Source organism: Epinephelus fuscoguttatus, linkage group LG20, assembly GCF_011397635.1.
Source record: "Epinephelus fuscoguttatus linkage group LG20, E.fuscoguttatus.final_Chr_v1".
NCBI classification, from domain to species: Eukaryota; Metazoa; Chordata; class Actinopteri; order Perciformes; family Serranidae; genus Epinephelus; species Epinephelus fuscoguttatus.
Window position 1 is genome coordinate 3,984,633 of NC_064771.1, and position 10,836 is coordinate 3,995,468.

Here is a 10,836-nt window from a genome sequence, read left to right on the forward strand (position 1 = left end):
TGCCATCACAGACAGTGAGATGACCAACACCAGCAGCACTCATGCATCCCCCAACCATGATACTGCCTCCACCATGCTTGACAGTAGGTACTGTACATGCTGGAGATAATGCTTCGCCTGGCCTTCTGCGTACCCTCACATTAGTAGGAGGAAGATAAAGCTGGAAACTGGACTCATCTGACCAGAAAATCTTCTTCCAATTCCTGGCTGTCCAGTTCTTGTGTGCCTGGGCCCAACAACGCCGGGCTAACCTCTGTCTCTCATTGATCAGGGGCTTCTTGATAGCCTTGTAGGACCTTAAACCATGATCTAAAAGTCGGCCACGTACAGTGCGGGTGGAACACTGGACATCAGTTTGGTTTGACCACTGCTGCTGAAGCTCCTGTGATGTCATTCGGCGGTTTTGCCTGCACATGCGGATCAGGATGCGATCATTTCTTGCTGAAGAAACCCTTGGACGCCCAGATCTTGGTTTGTCTTCCAAGCTGTTGGTTCGTCTGTATTTCTGCAGAGTGTATCCAACTGCTGAAGGACTGCATCTGCACTTCCTGGCTATCTGGCGGCAGCTGTACCCTTCCTGGCTGAGAATCTTTATCTTCAGGCGTGTTTCCTGCATTAGGTTCCTTGTTTTAGCCATTTTTGTGTCTGAAGAACTTTCAAATGTGCTGGCTTTATGTAGACATGAAGCTTGGCAACAAAAATTGTGTCTTTTAATAAAAAGAACAACCTTCATCACTGGTACCAAAATGACCCAATACTCAAAATTTCTTACGTATTTTTATGGAACCAATCAATTTTAAGTTTTTAATGGCTTTTTTAGGATTTATTTAGTATTTTGGCTGTGACTGTACTAAAAGAAATTGCACTTGAAGAATTAAGAGTGATTCTTAATGCAATATTTCACAAATGCATGGGGTGTCCGAAAACTTTTTTCCACCACTGTATGTTCCCCATTTAACCCTGCAAAAAAGGTTCTATGTTCCCCGCTTACACAAAAAGATTCTATGTTTCCCTCTTACTAAAAAAAAGATTCTATGTTCCCCGCTTATCCAAAAAAGGCAGGAAACATAGCAGTTGCAGTAATATTATAATAATTGTTATTTTAACATCTCTCAACACACACAACGGAACATAATAGGGATAAATTACAATCAGAAACTTACCCTTTGGGCGATCTATGGTGGGCAATCTAGGAAATTATATCCTTTACAGAAGGTATTTTAATCCAGCCGTTAAATGCAGTGTTTCAGTCAGTGCAGATTTCTTCGAGCAGCCAAAGACCAACTGGTAAGAAAAGAATAATTATCATGGCCGAAATAAAGATAAATAAGCTGTTAAGTGCAACGTTTCTTCGGGAACTCTGTACAGTAAATCCACCATGATTATTTATTAGTTTTGTGATAAAAATAAATGCGTCTATGTTGTTGATCACAGATGTTGATATCATCTGTTCAGTTCGGTCCTTCGACCAATCAGATACTCAGATTTCTTCCTCTCTTGTTTTTATGATGGTAGCGTCAGGAGCAGCCAAAGACCACCTGGGGCCCGTTGCACAAAAGTAGGATTCAGACATCCAGGATAAATGACTGAGCTGGGTTCAACGAATCCAAAACAAGAGCGTCCAGGCTTAATTGGTTGCACAAAGACCAAGCCAGGATGAGCGGACACGGATTCATCAAGCCAGGTGAAACCAATCCTGGATCAGTGCGCGCACGCGGCTTCCTCAAATACACCCCGCCATCGATCACAAATTCACCGATTCACCCATGGGTGCAGATCTGATGACAAGTTTGGGGACACACACACACACACACACACACACACACAATCAGTTGTGATTTTTTTTTAATTGCACGCGTGCAAATCATGCCCACAGAGCACTTGAGATTGCCAGCATATTTCACGATTTCATCGAGGCTCATCACCATCACCAAGTAATTCAAAAAGCACTACAAAGAGAATTATATGCTTACCTTTAAAACAGCCAGTAGTACATGGAACCAGCCATCACCCTCCTTTTCACTGCTTCGCTGTTAGTTAATGCTACTTCTAGTTTCAGGGTCTCAGGTATGTTATGTCCACTCACGTTCTCATCTCTCGCCTCTCACGGATTCCCATTTCTCCTCATCATCTTCCCTTTCTCCCAGTATATAGGACTACTGTATACATTTGTTCAATTTCAATCATTTAAGCTATTTAGAATTGGGGGGGACAATTTGTGTTTTTCAGAATTTGGGGGGGACATGTCCCCCCCGTCCCCCCCGGGATCTGCACCCATGGATTCATCATGGCAACAAGAGCAGTACTTTTCCCCGTCGGAGGCAGAAATCCTCATAGAGGTTTATGAAGAGGTAAAGGATCAAATCATAAAGAAAGGCAACACTGCCACAGTTATAAAACGAAAGAAAGTGTGGCAAAGTTGCAGGCCGCCTGAATGTGTAAGTAGTGCACAAATACACACTCACTGCTCCGCTGAAACCATCACAATTACAATCCAAATAGTTAATTAACATCTCCAAAAACATAGTTGTACTCTGATTATGAATCAGTTGAAATTGTAAGTGAAATTGGCTGCAGATGTGAGTGAAATTGTGTAAATGTAACTCCATCAGACTGTATAACTCTTTGATAAAGAGATGAGATCACTGACGTAGGCCTAATTGAATTTCCCTTTGGGATAAATAAAGTTCCTCTTATCTTATCTTATCTTATCTTATCTTATCTTTGCTCATCATGCTCCATGCTCCTCTGCTGTTTCATTATATCTATGCAATTTTGTGTGCCTGTGTATACACACAAACACACACACACACACACACACACACACACACACACACACATATATATATATATATATATATCTTCCCTGATGACGACAGTGGTCGGCTGGTCAGGGACCAGTATGTGTTAAATTATTTTAGTTAACATGCATGCTTTTAAATTTAAATGAAATATGTCCTGCAGTGGCAGAGACGCATGCTGGGAATTTCAGTTAAATATGCCCTGCATTGGCAGAGGAATTTGTGGGGTTTTTTTTAATTCAATTTAAACTGATTTGGCCTCTTATGATGTTTGTGCTGTATACTGTGTGTATACAAGCTTGCAGGGAGGCTACTGCATCCATTCATTTATTTGTTCATTTGTTGTGTATGGATTTGTGCTGCATTTATTTCAGTGTGCAGACATGCAGGGTGTATCATATACAGACCTTTGAATGTGTATTTATTCTTGTGTTGTATAATATGCTTTGATTCCGTGCTTTCTATCTTGTAGATTCACTGTGTGAATTCAGTTTTGAAAGGAGCTGATGGTTTACTTGCTTTGATTTATCCTTATTCAATAAAGGAACATCATGTTACTCTTTGATGTGTATTTATATTTATATGGGATGTGTATTTTATATATAGTCTATGGGAAACTGTAAATTATCTAATGATTGCAAAATCATCTAAAATCATCATTTATCTAAAATGATTGCAATTAATGATCACAAATGTTTAAATATGACAGTGGGTCTGGTTGAATGTGAGATAAGGGATGAGATTAAATAGATCCTGGAATTTAGCCTGGTCTGGAGCAGGCTAGCTCCACAGAATAAATCTCCATGGTAACTTATGTCATAACATATCCCGCTTTACACTATCCCGCTTTTGTGCAACTGGATTACGGATAAATTGAGCCAGGATAACCAAGATATCCCGGCTTAATCCCTTATCCTAGTTTTGTGCAACGGGCCCCAGGTGGTCTTTGGCTGCTCCTGACGCTACCGTCATAAAAACAAGAGAGGAAGAAATCTGAGTATCTGATTGGTCGAAGGACCGAACTGAACAGGTGATATCAACATCTGTGATCAACAACATAGACGCATTTATTTTTATCACAAAACTAATAAATAATCATGGTAGATTTACTGTACAGAGTTCCCGAAGAAACTCTGCACTTAACAGCTTATTTATCTTTATCTTTATTTCGGCCATGATAATTATTCTTTTCTTACCAGTTGGTCTTTGGCTGCTCGAAGAAATCTGCACTGGCTGAAACACTGCATTTAACGGCTGGATTAAAAACCTTCTGTAAAGGATATAATTGCCCAGATTGCCCACCATAGATCGCCCAAAGGGTAAGTTTCTGATTGTAATTTATCCCCATTATGTTCCATTGTGTGTGTTTAGAGATGTTAAAACAACATATTAATGCAACTGCTATGTTTCCTGCCTTTTTTTGGATAAGCGGGGAACATAGAACCTTTTTTTAGTAAGAGGGAAACATAGAACCCGGGAAACATAGAACCTTTTTTGTGTAAGAGGGGAACATAGAAGCTTTTTTGCAGGGTTAAACGGGAAACATAGAACCCGGGGAACATAGGAATGACCTTTTCTTTTTTCACGGCATATGTTACCAACTGTTCAGAACAAGCAAGGAATAAAACTGAAAGGATTAAAATCACAGTGAAGGCAGCTGCAAAATTGAATATGAAAGATCTGTCTTAGGAAAAAAATACATGCAAATCTTAATCAAGGAGAACCTACTTCAGGTGGGAATTCACAAATTATTCCATGATGTTCATCCTGCAGTGGAATACAAGACGTCCTGTATCTAATGGACAAGAGTTTAAAGGGTACATTTACAACTTTGAAATAAAACCAGATATAATATGTATACAGAAAACATGGCTTAAACCAGAGTTAAAGTTTGTGATAACTGGATATTCTTGCATACGCAGAGATAGAACAAGTGGAAGTGGGGGAGGGTGTGCAATATTTGTAAAGCAAGGGATTAGGTATAGGGAAATAAAGTATGTGCAAGAACTAGAGGTGAATGTAGTTGAAGTGTGGACTTGTGATGGAAGCATAAAAAGAATCAATTTCTATAACCCATGCAAACAGTTAGACAAAGGAAAGTTAGAGTCCATCTTGGAACAATGGAGGGGAAAAATAATCTGGTGCAGGGATTTTAATGCACACAACAAACTCTGGGGGACTCGACAAGATGCAAATTGGGAAATTATAGAAGATCTCATGGATGAAAAAGAGCTGGTGTGTTTAAATAACGGGGCAGGCATGGGAGGAGGTACTGCAGGGTGAGAGTGAGTATGATAATACAATGAATATGGCATTTTCATTGAGAGAGTTAAATAAGATGTTAAAGAAATGTGGAAAGACAATGCCAGGGAAAGATCAAATTTGTTATACTATGTTGGATAATTTAAGTGACCAGAGTAAGAATACGTTGTTAAAATTGTATAATAAGGTGTGGAAAGAAGGGACTTTGCCCAGGCAGTGGAAGGCATCTACTATTGCTCTCATTTGCAAACCAGGGAAAGATCCTAGCCTGGCAGAGAGTTACAGGCCCATAGCCCTGACACCACATGTGGGTAAAGTTATGGAGAAAATGATAAATGATAGATTAATTTATTATCTGGAAACCAGAGGAGAAATAAAATGTTACCAGAGTGGCTTCAGAAAAAGAAAAAGTACTATAGATCCTGCCCTCAGGTTAGAACATGAAATTAGACTAACAAAGTGTGGTAGCTGTATTCTTTGATGTAGAGAAAGCAAATGACATGATGTGGAAAGACAGTCTCTTAATTAAACTGTATAAAATTGGGATAAGAGGCAAAATGATCAAGTGGATTAGACATTTTTTAACTGACAGGGAAATATCTGTAAGAATAGGGAAGGAATTCAGCAATGACTATTTAGTAGAGAAAGGTAAACCACAGGGGAGCATTGTCAGCCCAATATTACTTTCAGTCATGATTAACAAAGTGTTTAATAATGTAGAGACAACGTCGAGAGTAAGAATATCGCTGTTTGCAGATGACGGGGTTATGTGGAAGAGGGGCAGAAATATTAAAGCTGCAGTAGGTAGAAAGCCTGAAAACGGTTGATTTTTGAGTCTCATCTGAGTTAGGTTTCGTTCGTCTCTGCCCTGAGCCCCTCCTACCAGACGAGCACGCAAGTATTTTATCCTACTTGGTTCTATTTCTCCCTCTCTGGGAGCCTCGGCTTTCCCTCATCACGCAGCAGCCCGCCCCATCCCTCCCTCGCGGCCCTGCACATATACCCCCGAGGCTCAGCTCTCCCTCTCCGCGCAGCAGCCCTCCCCATCCCTCCCTCGCAGACCCGCACATACTCCCAAGCCTTGGCTCTCCCTCACCGCACAGCAGCCCGCCCTGCACATACCCCCGAGGCTCAGCTCTCCCTCTCCGTGGAGAGCCCTCGGCTCCACTCCAACGACCAACCCTCCGGCTGGGCCCGGCCCCACCTCAACCTTCCCCTCCCTCCGGGGCTCCGGGGAACCGAGTTCTGTCTGCCTTTTTTTGGGTTGTTTAGCCGTGTAGGCAGTTGTAGCCAATGCTGGAATAGTTATTTTACCTGGTGCACTGTTCACCATTGCCGCTTGCTCTCCCCTTCTGCCGGCGGCACAGGAATATATGCATATGCAGTAGAACAGCCAATAGGAACACAGTGGTCTGAGCTGACCTTTGATTGGTTGATGCACATCGGCACGATACTGATTCTTTAGAGGCTGAACACAGAGCCATGGTAAGGTGCAGAAACCTATTGTTTGTCTCAGACCATTTGATTTATATTACGCTTAGAGGATATAATAAAATTTTTACTCAATTATACCAAAACAATGTTGCCTACTGGAGCTTTAAATACATTGTTAGGAAGTTACAGCAGGCAATAGAACAAGTAGAAGCATGGGCCTTGGAATGGGGTTTCAGATTTTCATTATCAAAGACAAAAGCTGTGTTTTTCATGAAAAAGAAAGTTGAAAATGACATCAAGCTAAAACTCTACGGTGAGGACCTGGAGAGAGTAGACTGTTTTAAGTACTTGGGAGTCTATTTTGATAAAAATCTTACATGGAATGTGCACATTGAGAAGATGGTGAAGAAATGCAAAAAGGTAGTGAACATCATGAGGTGATTGAGAGGTAGAGAGTGGGTAGCTAGCAGAACAGCATTAAAAACTGTGTATATCAGTCTGGTTAGAGCTGTGATAGACCATGGGTGCATCATATATAATTCTGCCTCAAAGACACTGCTATCTAAATTGGATGTTATCCAACATCAAGCATTAAGGCTGTGCTGTGGGGCCATGAAGACAACTCCAACACCAGCTTTGCAGGTAGAGATGGGGGAAATGCTGGATGAGACGTCTCCAGATGGCTTTAACATACTGGGCTAATTTGAGGGAACATGATGGAAGTCATCCAAATCAAGAGCTGCTAGAACCCTGTCAAAAACTGGAAAATCAAAAAATCAGGAGTTTCAGCTGGGTTATATAGGCAAAGGTTGCAGATATTGGCATAGCTGATAAGGTGCTGAGTCCCACTGTGCCACTCTCTGTCACACCACCATGGACTATAGAGGACACAAGAGTTGATTGTGATCTATTGAATAAAGGAAAGGGGAGGATAGACATAAATGTTGGTAAATACATAAAAAGAAATTATTCAGACCATACAGAGATATACATAGATGCATCTAAGGCAGAGAGTGGCAGGGTGGGAATAGCGTTTGTCATTCCAGATAAAAATTTTGTTTCATGTAAAAGAGTTACTGACTATCTCTCTGTACAGGTGAATTATTAGCTATTCTGCTCGCTCTGAATTGGATTGAGGTGGTGAAACCAAACAGAGTGGTGATATCAATCAATTCAATCAATCAATCAATCAATCAATCAATTTTATTTATAAAGCCCAATATCACAAATCACAATTTGCCTCACAGGGCTTTACAGCATACAACATCCCTCTGTCCTTTGGACCCTCACAGCGGATAAGGAAAAACTCCCCCCAAAAAACGATAGAAACCTCAGGAAGAGCAACTGAAGAGGGATCCCTCTTCCAGGATGGACAGACGTGCAATAGATGTCATACAGAACAGATCAGCATAATAAATTAACAGTAAAACAGTAATCCGTATGACACAATGAGACAGAAAGAGAGAGAGAGAGAGAGAGAGAGATGCAGGACAGACGGGAATGACAGTAGCTTACAACAACATTAATGAAAGTAATAATATTATTGTTATAGTTCTGGCTACTGTGGTACAATATGTTGAAAGTATACATTAGTATCTGGCAGTATACATATGTGATAATAATCATATGTGTATAATAACAGTAGAAGTATGACTAATGACTAATGATGGCAGCAGCAGCAGCAGCAGCAGCAGCAGCAGCAGGAGGCATCTGGCAGGACCACGGCAGCAGCACAACCACACACGTCACGCTATCCAGGCACCGCTGCGATATAAGTTAACCTGAGAGACAGTGGAGCACAAAGGCTCCGGAGAAGAAGCCGAGTTAGTGACATCCAGAATGGCTGAGTTAGCAAGATGCAGTAATAGGATACGAGAGAGAGAGAGAGAGAGAGAGAGAGAGAAGGAGAGAAGGCGCCTGGTGTATTATAGGGGGTCCTCCGGCAGACTAGGCCTAAGTCAGCCTAACTAGCGGCTGTACAGGGCAAGCCTGAGCCAGCCCTAACTATAAGCTTTATTGAAGAGGAAAGTCTTAAGTCTAGTCTTAAATGTGGAGACGGTGTCTGCCTCCCGGACCGTAACAGGAAGATAATTCCACAGGAGAGGAGCCTGATAGCTAAAGGCTCTGGCTCCTGATCTACTTTTGGAGACTTTAGGGACCACGAGTAACCCTGCGTTCTCAGAGCGCAGTGTTCTGGTGGGATAATAAGGCACTATGAGCTCTCTAAGATATGACGGAGCTTGACCATTTAGAGCTTTATAAGTTAACAGTAGGATTTTAAATTCAATTCTGGATTTTACAGGGAGCCAGTGCAGATAAGCTAAAACAGGAGAAATATGATCGCGTTTCTTAGTTCCTGTTAGTACACGTGCTGCTGCATTCTGAATTAGCTGGAGAGTTTTTAAGGACTTACTAGAGCTACCTGATAATAGAGAGTTACAGTAATCCAGCCTTGAGGTAACAAAAGCGTGGACCAATTTTTCTGCATCTTTTCAGGTCAGGATAGGCCTAATTTTCGCAATATTACGCAGATGAAAAAATGCAGTCCGTGAGGTTTGTTTTAAATGAGAATTAAAAGACAAATCTTGATCAAATGTTACTCCGAGGTTTCTTACGGTAGTGGTAGAGGCCAGAGCAATGCCATCTAGAGAAACTATGTCATCAGATAAAGAGTCTCTGAGTTGTCTGGGGCCAAGAACAATAACTTCAGTTTTGTCTGAATTTAACATCAGGAAATTGGTGCTCATCCAGGTTTTTATGTCTTTAAGGCAGTTATGGAGTTTAGTTAATTGATTACTTTCTTCTGGCTTCATCGATAAATACAACTGTGTATCATCCGCATAATAATGGAAATTTACAGAATGATTTCTAATGATGTTACCTAAAGGAAGCATATATAGAATAAATAGGATTGGTCCGAGCACAGAACCTTGCAGAACTCCAAAACATTCAGGATGATTCATTATGAACGTCAACAAACTGAAAACGATCAGATAAATAAGATTTAAACCAGCTAAGTGCAGAACCTTTTAGGCCAATTAAGTGTTCCAGTCTCTGTAGCAGAATTTGATGGTCAATAGTGTCAAACGCCACACTAAGATCTAATAAAACAAGTACAGAGACGAGTCCTTTGTCTGAAGCAATCAGAAGGTCATTTGTAATTTTAACTAGTGCTGTCTCAGTGCTATGATGCACTCTAAATCCTGACTGAAATTCAATTCCTCAAATTATTATCATGGAGAAAATCACACAGCTGGTCTGTGACTACTTTCTCAAGGATCTTTGACATAAAGGGAAGATTAGATATTGGTCTATAGTTGGCTAACATCTCTGGATCCAGGGTGGGCTTTTTTAGTAGAGGTTTAATTACAGCTACCTTAAAAGACTGTGGTACATAGCCTGTTAATAAGGATATATTGATCATATCTAATATATGAGTGTTAACTAAAGGTAAGACCTCCTTAAGTAGCCTAGTTGGAATAGGGTCTAAGAGACACGTTGATGATTTAGATGAAGAAATCACTGTGGTCAGTTCTTGAAGAGAAATTGGGGAGAAGCAATCTAAATATATATTAGGTCTTACAGCTGTGTTTGAGGTTAGATAGGTACTATCTGAGGACAGGAGGTCATGAATTTTGCCTCTAATAGTTAGAGTTTTGTCATTAAAAAAGCTCATAAAATCATTACTGCTAAGGGTTAAAGGAATACAAGGCTCAATAGAGCTCTGACTCTCAGTCAGCCTGGCAACAGTGCTGAAAAGAAACCTGGGGTTATTTTTGTTTTCTTCTATTAAAGCTGAGTAATAGTTTGCTCTGGCATTGCGGAGGCCCCTCTTATAAGTTTTGAGACTGTCTGCCCAGATTAAACGAGATTCTTCCAGTTTGGTTAATCGCCAATTCCTTTCAAACTTTTGCGATGTTTGTTTTAACTTACGGGTTTGAGAGTTATACCAAGGAACGACCTTTCTTGGCTTTGTTAACTTCTTTTTAAGAGGAGCTACAGGGTCGAGTGTTGTTCGCAGCGAGCCTACGGCGCTATCAACAAAATGATCAATTCAGGAGAGGTTAAAGTCGGTACGGGAAACCTCTGTTACTGAAGGACTTGGTATTGAATTTAACGACGGAGTAATCATTTCCTTAAATTTTGTGACAGCACTATCCGATAAACTTCTAGTATAGTAACTGTTGCTGAGTGGCGTGTAATCGAGTAAAAAGAAATCAAAAATAATCAAATAATGATCCAATAGTAATAATTAATAATGGAGTCTAATAATGAGATAAACGCGGTAGCCAGGGAGTCATTACCAACGTCGACATGAATGTTAAAATCGCCTACAATA